Source organism: Protopterus annectens, chromosome 14.part0 (assembly GCF_019279795.1).
Source record: "Protopterus annectens isolate FY-2018-M chromosome 14.part0, PAN1.0, whole genome shotgun sequence".
In the NCBI taxonomy this organism is placed as follows: domain Eukaryota; kingdom Metazoa; phylum Chordata; order Ceratodontiformes; family Protopteridae; genus Protopterus; species Protopterus annectens.
Window position 1 is genome coordinate 1,093,653,841 of NC_056748.1, and position 24,513 is coordinate 1,093,678,353.

The following is a 24,513-nucleotide window of genomic DNA, read 5'->3' on the forward strand; positions in this document are numbered from 1 at the left end:
GTGATTTAGCTAATTGTTGTGAGAATATTCCACATTCCCTGCATTCTGAAAAGCCACACATGTTCTAAGTACTCCACTAGTAACAAAAAATTAAATGTTTTTGAATCTCAGCAATTAGTAGTAGATCATTGGTAACCCATCAGCATTTCTGTTGTCTAGGCCTGGTATGTGGGCGATGATAAACTGACAACTTTAGAGGGTTAGTGTTAGACAAATTTGTACTGACATTAGCTTTCTTATTTAAGCATTGCAAAGAGGCAAGATTTATTATCAAGCAAAAGCATCAACCCAACAAATAGTATTTCAAAGCATAGAAAGCCCACTTTATTGCAGGACTTTCACTTTCAAAACAAGAGGAACCTATTTTCTGCACTACCTAACTTCCTGCTGATGCACAACACACTGTGCTCCCAACCTAGAATGCCTTAGGATAATACCACCCCAAAACTACATCTGTTGCAACAACATATAATATAAACTGTTGAGGAAACTCAGCAGTTATTAGCACAGGTGCACAATAAAGGATCATTTTAAGTTCATTAAATGGCTTATCTGCTTCAAAGGACCATTGCAGTTTGACCTGAGTTTTCCTTCTTGTGAAGCCTATCATTACAAGCTGTGTAGAGCTTGTTCATTTTGTCCCATTTTATCTGTTTAGTTCCCATGTTTGCCCATGAAACAGCAAAGTAGCAAAACATATAAGTATGAATCGATATTAATTATTTAAATATTATGCTTGCAAGCCTATTATGATACGATTGTTACTGAGCATATTTTAATAATCCTACAGTGACTGATCACAGTTTTACATTTAAGTTGTAAAATATATGAGATGAATGTATTTCTTGCAAGCTACAGCTCATGTTGTAACCTTTTCAACCCAATACTTGTGTAAGGAGGTGTCCTAAAAAACAGGAAGTAGCCATGCTTCTCAGGGACATGTTTTAGACAATGTCTAACTGACTGGGACTCCACTTAACCCAAAGGTAACATTTTATAGTGGAACAGACCATCATGGTTTACAACAGCTGTTTTATTTTTTATTTTTATTTTTTTGCAGTCAGAGTAAGTGGTATCTGGCCATATTCCTTATGAATTATATAGCCTTGTTTAATTCCTTTAGCCATTTGTGACATCCAGATAATATCCCACTGAACTGCCATCAAATAAAGTGGTGCCTGGTGACTTCAAATCAATGGGGGGGCTGCAGGAGACAGCTGAATGGGTGGGGTCAATAGGAATGGGTGTGGCCAACTAGAAAGGGGAGGAGCTATGCTCAAAACCACAAAAAGTGTAACTTTAATTAAATATGCTGCCCTGGGTGCCAAACCATCATTATGAGAGTCCAATCAACACAAAATGAAGTAGAAAAAATATTTCAATGCATTGGCTGCATGACAGCTTACTTAATATCTAGATGGAAACAAAAAGGTTGTGAGGCATGAAAAAATAAATTACTTTTTAAATACATTACTGGAATGCCATTCAAAATCAAGTACAAGAAAAACAAGCAGCACTCAACTCAAACCATTTCTCCTTGCACTGCAGTTCTAATTATAATTTATATTCAGCTTTATTAAAGTACCAAGTAACATGCTGAAAGTTGCAATCTCTGTGATACCCCCACTTGTAAAAATGTTTCTTATCCAAAAAAGACCTGCTGCCTGACAACAACTATTTACTTGTTTCATGGGGAAAATATGATCAAAGTAAAAAATGAAACGCAAACAGGAAACAAGCTCAACATACATTGCTTAAAGGATTACTGCACAGGTTATTGACCGCACACGATAGATTGGCAATTTTTTAGTTTGCAGGTAAAGCCTGCAAAGATGACTGCAAATCTCCAACAAATGTAAAGAGCTTCTTAAAATAATGTAATCCTGTCCTTTGTTACAAATACTGTCATATGCCTTTCAATACTCAAGGCTTATACGTTATCTAGTTATGTAAGTATTTTCTGCATGGCAACAACAGAAAGGCTTTCAATGTTGGCAGTTTTTTAACAGTATGCTTATTAAAGCTTACTTCATCTTACAATCACAGACAAGCTTACCCGATGGTCATTAAAGCATTGCTACTTAAACACAGAGCAACAGGCACTTTCTGAATAATAGTAAGCATAAATCAACAGTATAAATATATGACCAAGGACAGATGAAAAGGCACTATAGTACTTGTGTCTACCTTGGATGGGGGGATACTCTGCACATTTACACTGCATAACAGCTCCTTGCCTTGCTTGGACACATCCAGAGTCACTACATGGGGGAGTGGGGTGCAATAAGTATATCACATTTTGACATGTCTCTTGCTGACTGTGATGCCCCTGACACTTTTGTCATACCTCTCAACCTCAGAGCAAGAAATCTGGACAAAGCCATAGATAGAACTGGGGCAAAGGCCCAAAAATAAAGACAATTTTTAAATATTGCTCTTATAAACCTAGAAAGATATTAGAATAGTAGGTCTTGCATTAGTATGAATTTTCTGAAGGGTATGAAATCTGAAACTGAAATGTCTGTAATTATTTTCTAACTTCAGTCTTTAATGATTTGCTACTAATTTGCCAAAAAAACACAATTTTATGAAAAACGGACCAAAAATGTGATGCAAAAATATAAAATAGCCACACGATACAGCTGGGAACCTGTCAAAGAAGGGACACATTTTTAATATTAGTACTGCTAACTTGAGCAGCGGACAAAATAAAAGCATCTACATGCATTTCTGAAATAAAAGTAATTTATAACTCTGATTATTACAGTTATGTATTAATTGTAAACCCTCCATGTTTTCTTCCAAAATTGCCATTTTGTGGCAGAATTATTAGGGGAAGAGCAACATTTTGAGCCAAAATCAGGGAAAGTTGAGAGGTCTGGATATGCCTAATTCTATAAAGCAATTTATTTGCATGTACCTCTCAACCTGTTAATGCAGGAAATCTGGCCAAGGCCAAATATACTGGGGGAACATATAAATAGTACTAAAAATTGCTCTTGTATAAACTGAGACAGTTGATAGAATAACAAGTCTTGCTTTAGCATGCATTTTTCTGAAGGTTATGAAGTCTGAAACTCAGTGTCTGTCATTATTTAGTGAATTAATTCCTAAATGATTTGCCAGAAAACCACAAATTTTATGAGGAACAAACCAAAAATAAGAAGCAAAAATCTATTCATTCTGCAAAAATCTGGACAGTTGAGAGGTATAGTTCAGCCGGGGCTGTCTTTGAGTTTGCCATCCCTCCCCCTCACAAAACCATGATTGAATGGAGCTTTCCTCCTGCAGCCATTCCAATGAACCATTACTTGGCTATTTCACCCCATTTACCATAAAAACTAATGTGCATACTGCTTTACTTCTGCGATGATTTGGACTTCATTTAAAGTTTTATTTTGTATTTTACAGCACAAACACTAATAAATATCTGGTAAACAAAGCAATGCAGTCTCACAATGAAAACAGACTTAGCATTAAAACTTCTCTGCCCTTGAAACTCACATTCATTGAAACAGCATTGAAACCCACATTCAAAGAAAATACATTTTGCCAGTGGCAGATAAAGACTAACTTTGGGTTTGGGCTGTTTTCAAATCACAGGCCCCTTGCACACAAAACACGCACATGCTCTAACATACACCTTCCTGATTGTATTAAATTATATTCCTTATTGTTTTGAACATTTTTCTAGTAAACAATGAAACAAAATGCATGCACCAGTAATGACAAAACTGCCCAGTTTAGAACATTTCCATCATAAAAGTCTATTCAAACATCTACAGTCCACCAGTATCAGTACATATGCGCAATCTCTGAAGAAGTAAAAGTCATCTGAATAATTCCACATTAAAGAGATCTGTAACTAATGAAGAGGTTTCTGCTAGCAAACAACTTTATATTTCATTGTTTCATCTACAAATAAAGTACCTGTTGCCCTTGAGAAATAAATGACTTATGTTACACTAAAAAAAAGATAAACTAGTAATATTGCAATAGGGAACGGATGGCAAACTGACAGCAGGTTCATAGGTACTAGGTATCTTCACCAAAAAGAAGTATAGCATCCAGCCCCTTTGCAACACAGTACAGTATCAGCAATGCATCTGTCTACTGTGGGAGTAGAACCCACAGCCTTCTGCATCAAAATCAAGTACACTACCTGTTGTGCTATTAACAATGAAAGCAGACTCAGCATAAGCAGCACTAAACCTTTTCTTCTATGCAGCTCTCAGCTCTTTGTAAAATCTACTCACTCAGCTGTTTCTCTGAACTTTGCAGCACAAGAAATCTGGAAAAAGCCAAAATGTATTGGGGGAGGGGGGACAAAATTCCAAAAATCAGGGACATGTTTTAAACATTGCTTGTATAATATTGGAAAGTTGCTAGAATAAAATTCTGTGTTACCACCATACATTTCAAAGCTCGGTCTTGAACCCAGGACCCTGTGCAAAACAGCCAGAGCAACATACCACTATGCCAAATCAGTGGCTTTGTGAAGACTGAAACTTAAATGGCTACCATTTAGTGAATTAATTTCTCACCATAGCTGTCAACCTCTTAGCACAAAACACCTGAACATAGCCAATAATGGGGGAATACAGTCCCCAAACATATTCAGTGAATTCAGTTCTCACCATAGCTCTCAACCTCTTAGCAAAAAAACACCTGGACAAAGACAGTAATGGAGGAATACAGTCCTCAAACATATTCAGTGAATTCAGTTCTTACCATAGCTCTCAACCTTAGCACAAAAAACCTGGACAAAGCCAATGATAGGGGAATACAGTCCTAAAAATAGGGTCAAATTTCAAATATCCATCTTATAAACTTAGAAAATTGCTAGAATAAAAACTTTTGTGTTACCATGTACTTTCTGAAGAATATGAAGTCTGAAATTCAAATGCGTGTCATTTATATTTAACATTTGTTAACCAGGAAAGTCTGACTTGAAACAAAAGCCAATTTTCAGCAGAAGCCCAGGGAGAAACACTCCAGACACATGCCTTTGTAAGATGGGAGGACACTAGAGCAAACCCACACAAGCACAGGGAGGACATGCAGATTCCACACAGAAGGCATCCCAGCCAAGAGTCAAACCAGAGAACCTGTAGCTGTCAGGTAACAGTGCTACCATTGCACTACTGCACTATGGACTTTGTAAGGACGCAAAAATACAGAAACCACAGATTTTATGAGGAACAGAACAGAACAAGTATGAGGGAAAAATCTGCAATTTTTTTTTACAAATGGTGGTGGGTAGGAAATTCAGTCTCTTGCCACCTGGGCCCAAGGTACAGGATTCAAGCCTGTTCTCTACCCATCACCATATAGTACCTGGGGCATTTTATACACATACACCTTACCTCGCAGTCCGTAAAACAAGTTGTAACATCCACAGTCCATAAATGCATCCAAGCAGCATGTCCTTCCATCTAGCCCATGACAACAAGAGACTTGCATTTTTATTTTATTTTCTTCTTTGTTTACAGCTGGGGGGGATGCAGTCCTGTAGCCCAATAGCACGAGCTGTCCCCTGTGTCTCTCACTATCCTGGGTCAGTAACTAAGGAGCTTCAATCCTCACTACTGACTCCAATGTAACACTGTCACTAAAACAGCAGGAGTAGTATTTCATATTTTTCCCCTAAGAGCACAACAGGAACATACTCTATAGCCTGGGATGGGATATTTACTTCTGTCCACCTCTAATGTGACTCCTTATTACACACTTCAGAGTAATGTGTTCCAGTTTAAGACCTCTGATACACTCACACTTAACTAAATTAAATCTCACACATCCAAACAGTTCTGGGAAAGCCTGACACTGATTTCCAGCTATGCCCCTCCCCAAAAATAATATGGAAGTGCTGTCACCAATCAGAGTGTCTTCAGTTATGAAAATTAAATATTAAAACAAATAATAACAAATGACTTTGGAGTGGCCTGGGAAGTTATCAAGGCAAGTATAAATGCTCTCTAATCACTAAAGAAAACACTGACTGACCAGCCACAATATAAGTTAATAAAAATATTTAATAATGAGCAAAATGATTAAAAATATAAAAACATTAATTCCCAAAAAAAACAGGGAGTAAATGACCTGAGGCATACCTCCCTTGACTATATGAAGAGAGACATCATGAAGCTCTTGGAATGTGTGTCTCAGGCTGGTATGAGCCTTGCATTGAGCAGCATTTTACCTTCTCCAAGGATGATGCCACAATATGAACAAAAGATGATAGACTTTAAAATTTGGCTTAGTTTCTGGTGTCATTCTAAGGGGGTGCAATATTTGTCAGCATGGAAGGAAATGGTCAATAGACCACCCTGCTCTACCAGGGATTTCTCCTCTAGGCTTTTGAATATTAGCTAAAATATTGTCTTCCCCCATAGTACATTTTTTAGGCAATACCAAACTGAAAATATTTCCAACATAGCAAATCAAAACCAACAATATCTAAAGGTATTACTGTTCAATGGTAAGAGTCTAAACAACAAACTCCACTCCCTAGAAGCTATCTTCACCATAGAGAATGCTGACATCTGTGCGGTCACTGAGACATGGTTTTAAGCCACAGAAAGCACACCAACAATGCAAGGTTATAATGCCTTCCACACATTTTGACCAGCTACTTCACAAGCAGGGACTAAAGGTGGAGGTGTCTCTATTTATATCAAAAATAGATATACTTCAAGGCTGATCAAATAGGACTCCATGTTCAAATCACCATAGGTAAAATCCAATACAACTTCCTTGCAAGCTATAGGTACCCCTCTATGACCCAGGAAACACATACCATGTATTTAAACTTATTAGAAACACTAACCATCCAACCCAATACCATATTCATGGGTGACTTTAATTACCCTACTATTAAATGGGAATCCTATGAGATACCAAATGTACAGGCACAGAGATTCCTGGATTTTGTAAACATTAACTCCCTGGACCAGATAGTCAATACACCAACAAGTGGTGCAACGATACGGGATTTGGTCTTCACTAATATGGGAGAGTGCCGCACACCCCCTACTGTATTGTCTTCTCTGGTAAAGTCAGACCACAAAATGGTCTTCTTTGAAGTAAAAATAAAACCTAGACCCCCAGTTGAACCTTGATTATTCAGGAACTAATCTAAGGCTAACCTCCTGCTATTGAGTGATAACCTGGCAAAATATCAAGCCCCCATAAACCCTGAGAACACTGCTGCCTATGTAGAACTGTTCACTGAATTCCTGTACAAGCATGTTAGTAGCTTCATAGAGGCAGCTGTAGCCACCAGAAAGAAGTACAGAACTAACTCAAACAACAAGCCAACCTGGTGGAATCAAAATAAATAGCCTTTATAACAAAAGTAAGAAAATCATGGCAAAACGTAGGAAGTGCAGCACCCAGCAGGATATAAGCACACTCATCAAACTAAACAAATGACTCAGAGGATAACTAAATTCTAACAAAGCCAAATTTGATAAGTTTGTCCTCCCAGGTCAAGGACAGCCACAAAGCATTCTTTAGCTATGTCTACAACCTCAAAAATAATACACAATTGTATGCAGAGCTCAATGAAAATAGAGCCACCTATACTGAGCCAGAAGATATAGCAAACCTCCTGACTGATAAATTCAGCTCCAGCTTTACCCCTCTCTCCCCCTCAACCTTTCCTCAGGAAAAAATATCAAATATAACTCCTCCTACTATCACTAGGGAACATGTCCTTAATGCTCACTCTAAGACGAAGAACACTGCATCAATGGGCCCAGACAGTATCCCAGGATGTCTTTTAAATAGCATGAAACATGACCTATCAGGGCCTCTGGCATTACTATTTAGCCTCCAAACAGGCTTCATGTCTAATGAATGGAGAACAGCAACAGTCATCCCTTTGCACAAAGGTGGGCCATCTACAGACCTATAAATCTCACTAGTCTTATATCTAAAGCCATGGAAAGAATTATCATGGAAATGATCAACAGAGATATAGTAAACCAGCAGACACTGTACCCAACCCAATTTGTTTTTTTCAAGGGCAGATCATGCCTATTCAACCTGGTGGACTTCTTTGAGAAGGTAAGCAAAGCAATTGATGAGGGAAAAATAGTTCACACTGCCTACCTTGACATGGCCAAGGCATTTGACACAATGCCCCACCTGAGCATTGCTGACAAACTCAAGCAGTTAGGTACAAACTCATATGTCGCCAGGTGGATAGCCAACCGGCTCACAGACAGGACCCAAGAAGTTAGAATTGGACAGTCCACATCTACAAAGAGGCCAGATGCAAGTGGAGTCCCTCAGGGATCAGTCCTTGGACCACTCCTTTGTGGCATTTACTTCTCTGAAGTCAAGGCCAGTGTCAGTGTTCTTGGGCTGACTAAATTTGCAGATGATTGCAAATTAGGAGCTATCATTGAATCCCACAATGACACAAATGTTCTCCTAGAGGGGCTGACACAGACAAACAACTGGTGTCAGAGGCATGGACTAAAACTAAATGCCAGTAAATGCATAATAGTATCCTTTGGGAAGTAATCCACCCCTGGTAACTATCATATTGACAATATGCTCCTTAGACTTGACCCAGTAGTCAGGGACTTAGGGACACACATAGATAGTTATCTAGCCTTTGACCATCATGTGTCTACAGTAGTGAGGAAATCAGTCTATGCTGTACAACTTATAAACAAAGGTATGACATCTAAGTCCAAGGAATTCATTGTTCCACTATTTTTGGCATTTATCAGACCTATCATTCACTACAATGCACCCTATGGTATGTACCTAACCAGGCATATCCAACAATTAGAACATCAACAGAGGTTCCTCACTAAAGGAATACAGGGTGTAAGTAAAATGTCCTGTGCAGACTGCCTCAAGGCCCTATCCCTGTATGCTTTCTCCTACAGGGTTTTGAGGGGAGATCTATGCCCGGCATACAGGGCTTTGTCAGACCCCACACTGATGGGTTTCCTGCATATCCACAAAACAAAAAGCACCAGAATTACCCATTCTAAAGACGTAAACCTTGCCTGTGATATAAATAGAACCTGCTGGAGAGACAGGTATGTATCTCAGAGACTACCCCATCTATGGAACAGGCTCCCCATCCACATGAAGGAGAGTTCCTCCCTAACCCAATTCAAGTGCAACTTGGACAACTGGATGGAGACCAGAAATTCATCCCTTGTTTGGCACCTATGTCTCTCATGGACACAGGCAACCTGTAAATGTTTCATCTCTCAAACCCCTGCTTACACTTATCAAGGGTATCAGAACTTGCCAGAAATTTGGGATGCATGGTTAGGCTTAAAAAAGGCCCTTGTGATCATTAGCCTAGTAAACACCTATGAACCTATTAATCACCAGGAAAATGAAATCAATACTGTAGTATAGAAATCCAACATTCAGAAAAACTTTAAATTATTAGTTATAATTTCCTGTCTGACTAAAGAACAATGTCCCTGATCTAAAGTAAATTACTACAACTTAGCAAAGGCAGGCTTATAGTTCTTGGCGAGTCCTTTTGGGTATCCACTGTACAGTACATCTGTGAACTACTCACAACTGACTTCAACTGTCTTCAGCAGGCTCTTTTATAAAGTAGTCTAACTGTCAGAACTGTTCTAGTTCTACTTTTCATTTCATATTTTGAAAATCAGCCAACAGCTGTTTACTAAATTTCCTTTCTGTCTAACACATTGTAACTGTCAAGATTCCAATGACATCATCTGCAGATCAGCTGAATCTGAGACAGCTTGCCTTTAGAATCTTTCTTCACGAACGTGCAGTTAGAAATGTTAAAGGACACATCAAGTCTTTAAAACATTCTGTACAAACAGATCATAAATCAACATGTAAGAACTTATTTACAATATCATAGCTAGTCATGCTGGCATATAATACACAGGTTAATCTAAAATTATGTACAAAATCTCAGCCAGACATGCTAGCACAAATAATAGTGTCTAATTTCTTCACACATAGGTTCATAGGTTCATAGGTTCGTACTAGGCTATCTGCCCTAGGGCATTTATGAGCCTAGCCAGAGTGTGTGTGGCTTTCGCCACCCCTTGGGATGAGAATACTACGCCCATTTAGGGTTTAGTTTACTTTGCCTCTGTCTAGTAGTGACACAGAGATGACCCCCAGGGTAAACCTATGATCTCCCATCCACTCGGCAAGATTTCTCTTGAAGAGAGTTAGTGAGGGGCTCTGCCTAACATGGACTGGGATTCTGTTCCAGAGTGTAGGGAGCCTCTGGGTTATGAATCTGTCCCTCCAGCACGTCCTATTTATTTCTGTGTTGAGGTTCAAATCTCTTGCTCTCATGGCTCTGATGGATTTGGATTTTCTGAGGTGGAGCATGTCCATTAATTCCGGATTGGACATGGCCTTGTACGTCAGGCATAGATCACCTCTGAGTAGGCAGTATGCGACTGAATAGAGCTGGAGTTTCTTCAGCCGGGCAACATATGACAAATGTTTGAGACCCTTTATCCTCTTGGTGAGGAACTTGTGGGGTCTTTCCAACTGCTGCAGGTGTCGGGTAAGATACATCCCAAATGGGGCATTGTACTCAATCATGGGCCTGATAAGAGAAGAGTACAGGGGCACAATGACCTCTCTTGATCTAGATGTGAATCCCTTCATAATAAGGTGGGCAATATAGAAGGTCTTCCTAACCACCTTGGCAATGTGAGTGTCAAATGTGAGGTTACTGTCAACTTGGGTCCCTAGGTCCCTGATTGCCTCTTCCGTACTTAATGGATTACCACCTATGTGGTAATTTGTGGGTACCTTGTTTTTCCCAAAGGGTATGACTATACATTTTTTGGCGTTCAGTTTAAGGCCATGGCTCTGGCACCAATTATCCGTTTCTATGAGGCCACTCTGAAGGATGTTTGTGCCCGCTGGAGTATCAATTATGGCGCCCAGTTTGCAGTCATCTGTGAACTTTGTCAGCCACAATCCTCCTATGTTTGCTTGCACCTCAGAAAAATAAATGATGAACAAGAGAGGTCCCAGGACTGAGCCCTGTGGGACACCGCTTGTGACTGGCTTAGAGTCTGACATGGCTCCAGCAATTCTGACCTTGTGGGTTATGTCCTTGAGCCAGTTTGCAACCCATCTTGTGGCATATGGGTTTACATTTAAGCTGGTGAGTTTGTCTATGATGCCTGAGTGGGGTATTGCGTCGAAGGCTTTTGCAAGGTCAAGGTAGGCTGTGTGAACTGCCTTACCCTCATCAATGGCCTTAGTGACTGTTTCAAAAAAGTCGACCAAGTTCAAAAGGCAGGATCTGCCCTTGACAAAGCCAAATTGGGTAGGATCCAATGTCTGTAGGTCCCCAATGTCTTTGTTTATGAGTTCCATAATGATCCTTTCCATAGCTTTGCAGACCAGGCTCGTCAAGCTTATGGGGCGGTAATTTCCAGGGTCCGTAAAAGCACCGCCTTTGTGGAGTGGGACCACTGTTGCTGTACGCCACTCTTTGGGTACGTATCCTGTAGTAAGGCTAAGATTAAACAGCAGCCTTATGTGCGGGTTTAGTTCCTCTTGGAGTTCATGTAGCATGCAGCCCGGGACACCGTCCGGTCCCATTGATGCTGTGTTTTTAGCTTTGGAGAAAGCGGCTCTCACCTGGGCATCTGAGATGTTAGGGAGGCTACACTCTGCTGGGATAGATATTTCTCCTTTTGGGGGGGGTGGAGAAATTTGCACTGAACCTGTCTGCCAGAATGTTGGCAATGTCTGTGGGTTCAGTGTATTTTGTGTCATTTTGGACTAACTCTGAGCATATCTGGGAGTTTCCACCCAGGTTTCTAACATAGCTAAAGAAGGCCTTGTGATTGTCTTTTGTGTCTTTTGCAATTTTTCTCTCAAAGTTGGCCTTGGATGATTTTATGAGTGATCGTAGTTTTTTGCTAGTACTGATCAGAGATGCCTTCCCTTTTAGGGATTTTGCTCTGTCATGTAGTAGCTTCCTCCTCCTGTTGTAAAGTTTGTTAATGGCTGGGTCCACCAGACAGGGTGCCTGCCTTTGGGGGAATGGATCTTGGTTTTATTAGGGATTGCATAATCCATACATTCTTGAAGGTGCCCGTAGAAGGCATTTATAAAGGATTCAGCGGTGTGGGTTGTGGTTTCCACTGGCCCAGGGGCCTTGAAGGATACCACTTCAGTCTTAAGAAGTGTGAAGTCGGCTTTTGAGAAGTTCTTCACTGTGGTCTTTTGTGCAGGGGGTGGGGGTGGGATGTGGATTTCCATTGAGATTAATTTATGGTCTGATCTCACCAATGAGGGGTATACTTCTGGTGTGGAGCATTTTGTCCCCATGTTTGTGATGATCAGGTCTAGTATATTATCTCCTCTTGTGGGAGTGGTGACTAGTTGTTCCATAGCATTTGAGTTTATGAATTCTAGGAACCTTTGGTCTAGGGTGTTGGGGCTTGAGTAATGTTCCCAGTCTATGTTTGGGTAGTTGAAGTCTCCCAATATGATGGTATTTGGAGAGACATTCATACTCTCCAGTGTCTTCAGGAAGGCTGAGTGGGGTTCCTGAGTTTGAGAGGGTGGTCTATAGCATGCTACAACCTGTAGGGCAGTTTTGCCTATGGTTAGTTGCACCTGGATGGTCTCCGATGCTTCGTGCATTGCCACTAAACTGGAGGTGTGGGTATCTTTGATGAATATGGATACTCCCCCTCCTTTTGTGGTTCGGTCCAAGTTTTGGGGCTGGAAAGCATGATATGAGGTAAAACCTGGTAGTGCTGGGGTGCTCTCAGGAGCCTTGAACCAGGTTTCAGTCACTGCACAGACATCGATGTTCTCCATACTGAGGAGGGCTTCGAGAGCATGCATCTTGAGGTTTAGACTTCTGGCATTGAGCAGTATTACCCTTAGTTTTTTTTCACTTGTGTTTTCTAGGGAGGTGGGTTTGTCTTTTGAGCCTTGCCTAAAAAAGGCACTATGGGGGGGGGGCAAGAGCCTTGGCCAATATCCGGAAGCCCAGGGGTGACAGGTGCAAGCCATCCCTTGTGAAGCAGCGTGGCTTGTCAAGCATGTCATCCCAAGCAGACAGACATTGGATACCCTTAGAATGACACCAGTAATTAAGCCAATTGTTAAAGCTGATCATTTTGTCTTTGTACTGTGGCATCATTCTTGGTGAGGGTAAGATGCTGCTCAGGGTCAGGGTCATACCGGCCTGGGCTACATAATCAGAGAGCTCCTCTATGTCTCTTTTCATGTAGTCCAGGGAGATACATTTCAGGTCATTCACACCGGCATGGACAATGACTGAGTCATATTTGTACTTGCTTTGGAGTGACCTGAGTGCTTGTGTTATGTGGCGGATTCTAGCGCCTGACAGGCAGCTTACTGTAACCTTTTCCTTGTTCAGTCTGGTGAGCGGGACGTCAGTGTGTCTGACTATGGAGTCACCTATTACAAGTGTATCTGGCATGTTGTTTGGCCTTAAGGGCTGTGACTGTTTAGCACACTGACTTTGTGAACTATGTGTTGCATGTGCTATGTCTTGAGGTAGTGGTCGCTTGGGTGTCTGCTTTGGAGGCTTCTGTTGTTTTGGTAGATTTTTAATCAGAGCCTCCGAGTATGTTTTTGTGTGTTTATGCGTTTGGTTTGCAGTTGTGATAGGTCTATGTGATACTGGGTTTGTGGTGTGCGTGGTTACCTTCTCCTCCTGCCTGGTTTTGCCAGTATTGAGTTGAGAGAGCTCAGCCTCCAGTTTGGCTATATAGTTGCATCTCTCACATACATTTGTATTTGTTGGGAGGAGGAGAGGGTTGTCTGTGTACATGAGGCAATTGTAACATTGCCTCAAGATTCCCAGATTCACCAGCTGAACAGGAGAGGATGCCAGCAACTGACCCTTCCACATGCTAGAATAGTGTAAAGGAATGCTGTGTAACTGAGTCAGAAAGGACCTATAGGGAAATGGGTACTCAAGGGGATTTAGGTGAATGAAGTACTTTCTTTTTGTTTAAGAGTGCTTTACCTGTATAAAAATGCTTTAGGAGTAAGTGCTGGGCTTTTCAGATAGAGAATAGACTGTTTAGATTGCAAGTAGAGCAGTTCTAAGGGAAAACTGAAGAGCAGACTTTGCGGAGCCAGAAATAGTTTAAACTTGATTAACCAGCGCTGCCCGATGCTGCTCTATGAGCAACTTCGCACAAGCTGGCTTTATAGCAGGGGGTTGAAAAGAGCTAGGAAATGGCCCAAAACAGCCAATAAACTACAAGTTGCTGGGCTGAAACCACTCCTTTAGGGACAAATAGGCTGCTCAGTGCTCCCCACTCCCACTGGTGAACAAAGAAGCTTCCTCTTATCCAAATAAGGATATGGACAACACAGGAACTATGACACAGCCCAGGGATCAGCAAAATCTGAAGACTGGACTATTCTAGTTCAGTAAAGGCGGGAAAACAAGGATTTTTTTTTGTTTTTTTGGGTTTTTTTGTTTCAAACAGACAAAAAGATACAGTAACAAACAGAAAATGCTTTAAATCGGCTAGTGCACTTGAGTGTGTTAGCCTAACAGTTAAATTAAGCAAAAAATAAATGTTTTAAAGTGCAAACAGTTCAGAAGCAAACACAAATACAGTAGATCAACTTGCAGAGCTAGTTTAGTAATATGAAAATGCTTTTAGGCGAAATACAGTCGAAATACAGCAGTCAAAAAAGAAAGCCAGAAAAATACTTATAAATCAAAGGAAAGTCACTCTTTCACTCTCTGCTGCTTGTAGAACTCTGCAGGACACCACGAGGAGCTGTGCTGAGTCGTATACAAGCACAAAAGCGTGCTAAAGCAGGCTTTATAGCAGGGGGTTGAAAAGAGCTAGGAAATGGCCCAAAACAGCCAATAAACTACAAGTTGCTGGGCTGAAACCACTCCTTTAGGGAAAAATAGGCTGCTCAGTGCTCCCCACTCCCACTGGTGAACAAAGAAGCTTCCTCTTATCCAAATAAGGATATGGACAACACAGGAACTATGACACAGCCCAGGGATCAGCAAAATCTGAAGACTGGACTATTCTAGTTCAGTAAAGGTGGGAAAACAAGGATATTTTTTTGTTTTTTTTTTGCTTCAAACAGACAAAAAGATACAGTAACAAATAGTAAATGCTTTAAATCAGCTAGCGCACTTAAGTGTGTTAGCCTAACAGTTAAATTAAGCAAAAACAAACTTTTTAAAGTGAAAACAGTTCAGAAGCAAACACAAATACAGTAGATCAACTTGCAGAGCTAGTTTAGTAATATGAAAATGCTTTTAGGCGAAATACAGTCAAAATACAGCAGTCATTAATTCTGGAAATGGAACAGCTATGAACTTTGAAATGCTGTTCAGTTTCTTTCATTACAGAATTACAGATTACAGAATCTGATATTTACATGGGGTTTGGTGACTACCAATACTGGACTGGTCCAGTCCTCCTGTGTCTCTCTAGTCATGCCGAATTAAGACTTCTTCACTTACAAACTGTGACTATGGTAAGCTCTCGATATGGCTTTCATCAGATGTTATCTTTATGTTGTATCATTTTAGTTTTCTCAAGCATTCCTGAAAGCACTCCTTTATTTCTTAAGTGACATTTTCTCATTTTTTGCTTTTGTACTTTTGTAAAAAGGATTCATTTATCTTTTCTTCATATGGAGACTCCCTGACCTCTTCTATAGGAACTTTAGCTTGCAGACTCTCTGCAGTATTTTTTTGCTGTATTCCATTGTTTCAGAACATTAATTTGGTAAATGTCTTCAGTCTTTATACTTCATGGGTGATATTATAAGTTAATGCATTATTCTTTCCACCACCTCAAATGGACCATATTATTTGGTCATAAATGTGTTTTCCGTAGCAGGCTCTAGTTCAGGTATTGGATCTCCTGTGTTTAAATCTCCAAGTCAGACATTTTTTACACATTTTTCATTGCTCTTCCTGCATACCTCTCAACCATACTGAATTCCTCTGTATTTACCGTTTTGGGGTTGAAATAATAAGGTGCCACGGATTCCTGAGTGGCCCATTTAAATCCCAATTTTGTTTTTTTATTTTCATGTACATGCGTGTATCATGTATCACCAGCATATCCTGCAGCATCATCAATGTGCAAGGGCTCACCTAGTTGATTAGAAGAAAGAGTTATCAGGAGAAAATGGAATTATTTTGATTAACTGGTTTATGAGGAGGCCCAGTGTTAGTTACTGCTTAGAAGACCCAATATGTTATTTTTGCTGAACTGTAGTTATAGCTTTACCAGCGATTACAACTATATTTTTTGTCTCTTTTGACTCTTAAGGTTACCCCAGGATATCAATCACTATTCTCTCCACTAGAATGTGCAATTTTGTACATTCATCTCCCACAAACCCTAGCTATATTGTCCACCCACATACTTTATTGATGCATAAGCTCTCAACCTTTTATCCCCTAATGGTGGAACACCAACTCTCAATTTGGAACAATGGATAAAATGTGTAACACTGAGCAACTGCAACTAGGAAGCTCATGGCATGGCCAAAATAGTTATATTGATAGATTAATACAATACATTACTATAGCAATAACCCACGCCTGGGTGTGGGTAATGCTAAATTTACCCACGGTTGGCGTGGTTTGGTGCCCTCGGGACCAAACAAAGCCAACCGTGGGTAAATTTAGCATTACCCACACCCAGAAGTGGGTTATTGCTATTATACCATGACATTATTTAAGAAAAGAAACTATTACTTTTCTTAAATAATGGCATAGTATAATGCCTGTTTACTGCTCTTCCGCAGATGTCTGGCATCCGCGGCAGTTCTGATGTACTGCGCGCCTGCGCAGTACATCAGAGTTGTGAGCAAAAGCGGAGAAAGCAAGGTCTCCGTTGCTTTTTAGTGTTTGCTATGTTAAATGAGTTTAACATAGCGAGACAGTTTAAAATAAGCAACGGAGATGTCCGTTGCTTATTTTAAAACTGTCTCGCTATGTTAAACTCATTTAACATAGCGAACACTAAAAAGCATCGGAGATCTTGCTTTCTCCGTTGCTTTTAAAACACTGTCTTGCTATGTTAAATGGGTTTAACATAGCGAGACAGCTTTAAAATAAGCAACGGAGATCTCCGTTGCTTATTTTAAAGCTGTCTCGCTATGTTAAACCCATTTAACATAGCGAGACAGTGTTTTAAAAAATCGAGTTATACTAATGGAAAAAAGTCCGGGCGACCGGACCTTTTTCCATTAGTATAACTCAATTTACAACGGGCACGCTGGCCAATCAGCGTGCACGTTTTTCGGCGGTCATGGTATAATAATCAATATTATATTCTGAGGATATTTATTTTTATTTTTTTACACAGAGTCTTCCAAAACCTTTCAGCATGCAACAGTGTGGCACACAGAATTTGTTAGACTGAAAATAATGTTCCTGATTAGGTACAGTTGATCGGTAGGCTCACCAGGCCAGACTTACTTTTCTTTCCCACCCAAATTCTGAAGTTGGTTTTATTCACTGTCCATGTAAGCTTTCAGACAGTATTCTGGGGAAGGTAAAGTTAAATAATAATAATAAAATGTTACAATACAGCAGTGACTTGAGGCAGGCAACCAGCCAAAGTGAAGAGGACAACTGGAGGTGTTGTCAGATTCACAGTGTGCACAGCATGCACACTTATTTTAACCTTTAAAGTTACTAGGTGCACAGGAGTGGCCTTAGGTCATCTGGCGCCCTAGGCAAATGGGGCTCCACAGCGCCCCCCACCACACCACCCGGTGGCCCCATCCTAGTCTTTGTACACCAAATAAACACTGAAAAAGCACCCCTGCTAGAGTGGCACCCTAGGCGGCCGCCTAGTTGGCTTATGCCTAAGACCAGCTATGTAGGTGCAGCAAAATTATGAATGACCCCTTTAAATTACAGTTTGTTGTAACTTGATCCTTATGACCCTGCAGCATAACGATGTGATTACATTATAGGTGCCGCAACCCACAAGTCTGTGATTGCATCTGATTTCTTTCTTTGTTTCTTTCTTTATTTATATCGTCTGTGCAAAGTTCAGGTGAGCAGAGGGGCAGTAAGTGCTCTACAGAAAAAAAAAACAGTGATACCATGTATGTGATACATTTAGCCACAGAACAAGCAGACTGCACAGAAAATTAAGAACTGTTTCTGCAGGCCTGAATGAGGTGCCAGGAGTAGGACTACAGTTTTCAAAGATGTGAAAGTTATTTTCTGGTGCAGTTTGGTGGTGGATGGTAACTGTGGAATGGAGTAAGGCTTGATAATTATAACCTTGTCATATATACATTTTTGCTGTCGCACAAGTGCATGTCACAGTTACCTTTTTGCTGATTTCCAAGGGTAGTCACAATGCTCCATGGATTACATGTTTTTGATCTACAGCCTCCTGCCCTTATTTTTAGTTTCTTTCAGTTAATATTCTGGGTTATGCAATATGCAGTTAAGCATTTCCTTACCCCAATGACCACTTTGTGTGAACTGGGAAACATTAAGACTGAGTTGCTAAATGTAGGCTTAATTTTGTAAGGCTACATTATGGCATACTGAATTCCTTTTCGTGCTGACTTTTTAAATTGGGATAGCTATGATTCAGAATAACTAGATGCAGTGATCATTTACCAACTTTTGTTTTATATTACACATATTACATTTTGTTTTAGTCAGGTTTGTTATCATCATTATAGCCACTCTTGCTTTCTGACTTTGTTACCAGTATAGATGAAGTCTTGCCTTGGTATTTTTAATCTATACAAAACAAAAATTAAGTATGGAAAGGGAGGGTGGCATGCTGTGATTGTTATCTAAATAAGCATCACAGTTTCATTTACTAGAAAGAAAAAACTTTTCTCTACACATTATGATCTTATTTCTTATGGTTGAACACAGACAGTAAGGTACATTGTGAGTTGGTAGGAGGATCTGGACACAATACGGATGCCACGTAGAGGATACTGATGACAATAAAACCTTTAAGGTGCTACAGAATGATTTTACTTTTCATCTGATAGTTAGTTGTTCAGGTTAATGCCTCCAGGCTTGTGTCCTGCTTTCAGGGGAGTCCATAGGTGGTATTCATATTAACCAGAGAAAATTTAGCCAAAACACTAACATGGCAGATAGACAAGGAACAGCAGAAGGAGCAGGAGATCATGGTGAGATGCTTCATGCAGATTCTGCTGAAAATAAATGTTTTTGTCAATGAAATTGGTGAAGCTATGCATATAACAGCACTGCAGGAAGGAGGATTTGAAATGCTGATTAAAATGATTGAACCACTAACTAGTAGCATGATCTCTTGGAGTATAGCTATTGAGAACAAATTCCTTGCACAAGAGAATGAGGCTGAACAGAACTCTGTCATAGTGCAAGCAGTCGCACTTTCCTACACACAAACTAAGAGCTAGTTGGGGGATTTGTGCAGAGAAACAGATGGTGGTGCTGATGGTGCTAATGCTGATGATGTCATCACCATATGCCCATAGATGCAGGAAGAACTACTGTGGATTAAGGGGGATACATTACACTGTTGTAATTAAATCTGATAGCAAAGAAATGTGTTTCAAAATGTGAAAAAAAATTACATTTAACTTGCTTGAGGGGATGGAAAGAATGCCTTTTCAGAGTAACAGATGTGGGACATAATCATTTGGTTTCAGAGTGTGGAATGTTAGAAGTGTCATTCATTTGGGTTCAGGGATATTTGCTGGTGTCATTTGAGACTTAAATGGCATCAACATCTGTGGAACAGTTTACTGCAGAGAGTTGACATTCATCTTGGTAGAACTTTATATTACATGACTTTGACATTACAGATAAAAAAGACAATTGTTCTAAAGTTTAGAATGGATGCATCACAAAATGACACAGATGGATACATAAAAATGAAAGTGAAATATGGACTGAGCTGACTAAGATGTGAAACACTGGCAACTTTGAATGTGCATAACAACTTGTGTTCACTACCCAATGTTTTGATAATTAATAATAATAAGGGTATAGTCAGGTATTGATTTTTTGTGGGAACTTTGAACATTTAATAAACGATCATCATAGGAAAAGATGAATACAATGTAAAGAGAAGGGGTACAAAAGAACACATTGTGAGTTATTTTGCAGATTATACAGTTAATAATTGCATTTGTGGTTTGATTGCAATGATAATTCTGGGGAAATTAATAAAACAAATGATAATGCTCTGCTTGATAAAGGAAGTGGACTATAATGCTGAATATCATAGGACCAGGGATCTGAAAAGATTAATAGAATAGACTAAAACATGAACAATACTTTAATTCCTTTGGAAACAGTACAAGAAGAAATGGTGATTAAGACACAAAATAAAAAAAAAGAGTGTTTGGGGACTGAAGGAGGAAGAGAAGGTACTGAGGAAAATATTGCTGGGGAAGGGATAAAAGGTATCATAGGAAACAGTTAAGAAGAGAAAAAGCATGAAAACTGATAACAGGAGAAAAAACAACATTAAATAGACATGATAGCATCTCTGTCTGATCTTTAAATGTTATTAATTTAAAGCATCCTCCAAGGAGATCAGTGATTTTAAGCATGTAAAGTATTATATCATTGGTTTGTAAGATACGTTTATTTCTGAAGAACTAAGAAAATCTTTTAAATGAATGTTAGCAAGAAAAGGTGATGTGGACTTTATGCATTACTAACCTGTTCAGGTATAGCTATGCTATTTATAGACGTTCAAATGTTAATGTAAATGAAACACTGTTGTTCTTGTTATAGTTTGTGTTTTTTTGGCTTATGTTTAAGTTGGTATCCCACAATTCTGTTGGAGTGGGTGGAGTCAGGATAGTATATATGCGAATTTTATGTTAACTAATGTCCAGATTTTTGGCCAGTTGTCCCTAATTTTCTTGGGCCTTTATCCAGATTTGTGATGTATCCAGGTTAAGAGGGATGATTTCCTGGGCTTTCTGCATGGACTCCCTTGTTATTGGCAATACTGACTTCAATCTGTCCTACTAACATAGTGTTCTGTTACACTTTTGAATGGGAAAATGATGTAATCTCCTCCTCTTACATTTCCTTGGCAATGTTGAGTAACATTAATAGACATCTACCATACAGAAATGGAGTAACCATAGTTGAGGACTGTATCACTTCCATAACTGCAAACAGTAAATAGGGCCAAACGTGAGGCCAGTTTTTGCAGCAACAACTTGCATCAACATGAATTTCAGTGTTTTGTTAAACGTCTGAACTAATCCCTTAGGCCAGTATTCATAGTCATTTGTACAAATGTGATAGGGGTATCCCTGATTCTTACAAATGAGCATACCAAAGGAAGGATTCATTTGCACTACTATGAAAGGCTTTAAAACTAATGAGATCAGAATAAGAAATGTTGTAATTAGGTGGTTTTGTAATTCATAGTCCGACATACTTGTGGTACACACATTCATTGTTAAAAGTGATGCTTCATCTTTGATATTGTTGTTGCAACCCATGAAGTTGCTCCCAGCCATTCCATCAGTAGTTTGTCCAAGTATACACAAGTGCTTCCCTGACACATGAATCATTTCCCCCAGCAATCCTTTCAGGAGTATGACCAAGTATGCACAAGCTCCAAAATTAAACATTTCCCCAAGCAACCACTTCAGTAATATGACTGAATATGCACAAGCAACAAAATGAAACAATTAACCTAAGCAATCTCCCCTTACATCTCTATTCTTCTAGAAAATTACTGCTTACAGGTATATGTCCAGGGCCATTTACACACTAAGTACGCCATTTTTTTCATTATAGATTCATGTCTATGAATATTACTCATACACAAATGTCAAAGGCCCTTTATCAGGGTATTAACTGTACTCTTATCGCTTATAGGTTATGATTTTCTGATAGGGGCATGTTTATAAAATGTCTTCTGCATTTCTGTATCTATATTGAAAGTATGTGATTTGTATATTCATGTAGCACCACTCATCAATGGATTAATGCTACAAAAATGGGATGCCCAGGACTATGAATACAGACCTTAGTCTGCAGATGGCAGACTGATGTCTTCAACTGTTTGACTTCAAAGCATTGTTAACTGACTCAGCATCCTTGATGCCTACTGTACAGACTAACGGTGCATAACACTGCTTTTAAACAATTGGTGACATAGCCTATTATGACAAATGCGGACTGGTACTCATTGCTCGATTTTACTAATGGACCAGTGATGCCCATCACATTACATTCAAATACTGCTGTGATACTCATTGGGTTAAACATACCTTTAAATCCAGGAGGGGATACAGCTGTCTGATATTCTGGAAAAAAAATACATTCTTTCTCTCTTTCATTATGCCTGGTGAGTAAAATCAGGCTTATAGTCCTCCCTTATTTTTTTAATTCCAAGGTGACTTCCTAAGAAGTCACTATGAGCTAGCCTCATTGCTTGTGTCTTATAATATTTTGGCACTAATAACTGATGCAGGATTACTCTTTATCACAGACTTTTAACTCGTAATAGGGGTAAGATGTTATCAGAGTATCTTGTTCACCATTTTCCCCTATGACCCGAGTTATGCTTCCTGTTTTGCCCTACTTAAAGTATCATCTTTCCATTGGGCTTTTCAAAGATTTGTGTGGATAACTTGTAAGTTTACTAACTTAGCATTACTTTCTTCAGTATCTTACTTTGGAGTGGAAGGTACTGATTTATCCCCTAAGGACTGATATCAGAGTATAGGTAAAGATAAATGAATAAGGGGATCCTAAGTGAAAGACAAGCACTTGTAGAGTTTTTAATTGAATCTAAAACAGAACCTGTTGTTAAAAAAATATGTATAATTTGTAGGGCATATAAAATATTGCATGGTAACTATATGAATTAGTCAAAGGAGGCTAAAAATAATTGGGAATAGAGATTGGATGAGCAATTCACAAAATAACAATGGGAGGATATATGGATGGATCTCAGATATGCAACAAAGTCTAGAAGATTAAGGATCTTTGCATGGAAGTGTTTGCAGAGGTGTTTTTATATCAGGCAGACTCCAGAGAATTTTTTCTCATGTAGACTTCAAAGGTCGGAGGTGTGATGAGGATGAAAGAGTTAATTAGGAACATATTTTCTGAGACTCTAATGATCAGGCAGACTTTAAAAATTATCTACAGAGTACTCTGTCAGAAATACTGGGTGAGTAAATTGGTGTAACTTAGGAAATTATTTTTTGATCTGGGATACAGGACCTGAATTGCCTAGACAGGGTACGGCCTACTGAGTTTAATTCTGATTGCTGCCAAATAAGCTATTACTAGAAAATGGAAATCAAATTCTAAACAAATCATACTAGAAGTAGCAATTATAGTATCAGAGATAAAAGAACTGGAAGTGGAATCTTTAGAAAAGGGTAGGAGCAAATTATAGAAAATTGGAATTATGCAAACAGTACATGCAGAATAATGTTTTGAAAGGGAATTAGGTTTAAGGGGAAAGCAGGAAGTAAATGAGCTATGTAATGTTCGACTGACAATGACTGCATAGAAGGTTAAATGTGATGTATCACGTTTGCAACTGAAAGTCTATCAATATGGCTTCTTTTAATTTATATAAACATATCATTTCTCTGTCATATGTGATAATTCAACTGTTTATACTCATATATATATATATATATATATATATATATATATATGTGTGTGTGTGTGTGTGTGTGTGTGTGTGTGTGTGTGTGTGTGTGTGTACACACACACACACACACACACACACACACACACACACACACACACACACACACACACACACAGGCATTGCAGCTCCTTGTCGTTCTTTTCCCTGCAGTATTTCCTTCCCCCTGTATCTGTAAACAAGAATCACCAATTTTCTTAGCTATATGCATCTTGAGTGCTTTATCTTCTTATATGTCTTGTTTTTCTTGCTCACACACTACAAAGTGTGTGTTTTATTTTATGTCAGTTTTATTTTTTTCCTGGTTCACAGGTTCCTGTATCCCAGAGTCTACCCTCAATTGCATTCTCTGTATCACACTCACTTTGTTCTGAGGTTCATTACTCAATTGCATTTCTTTTTAATGTTTGATTTAGTATCTGTGTTACCATTCATTGTAAGTCTCGTTGTTGACTTCTGCCATGTGCTGATTTTATAATAAGTTCTTATACTCTCATCCCTTATAATTTTGTATTTCTGTTGCCCTATCATTGGGCCTTGCAGTGATAGGATCCTTTTTGCTATCTAGAACCAAATTTTAACTCTTGTATTTTTGATAGCAACTGTTTCCCTCTGGATTTCATTCTGAATCTTTGTGTGTGTCAGTAACGTGTTTTTCCCATTCTTATAATGAAAACATATATTATCTAACAACAATGTTTTTATTTTCTTTCTCCTCCCACATTTGTCATAGCGCTTTAAAATGGGGAAAATAGCTTCCTCATATTACATATTTCAGCCATATCATGCAATGACACAAAGCTCATTCAATTATTTTAGCTGTAGTCTGGTTACAATT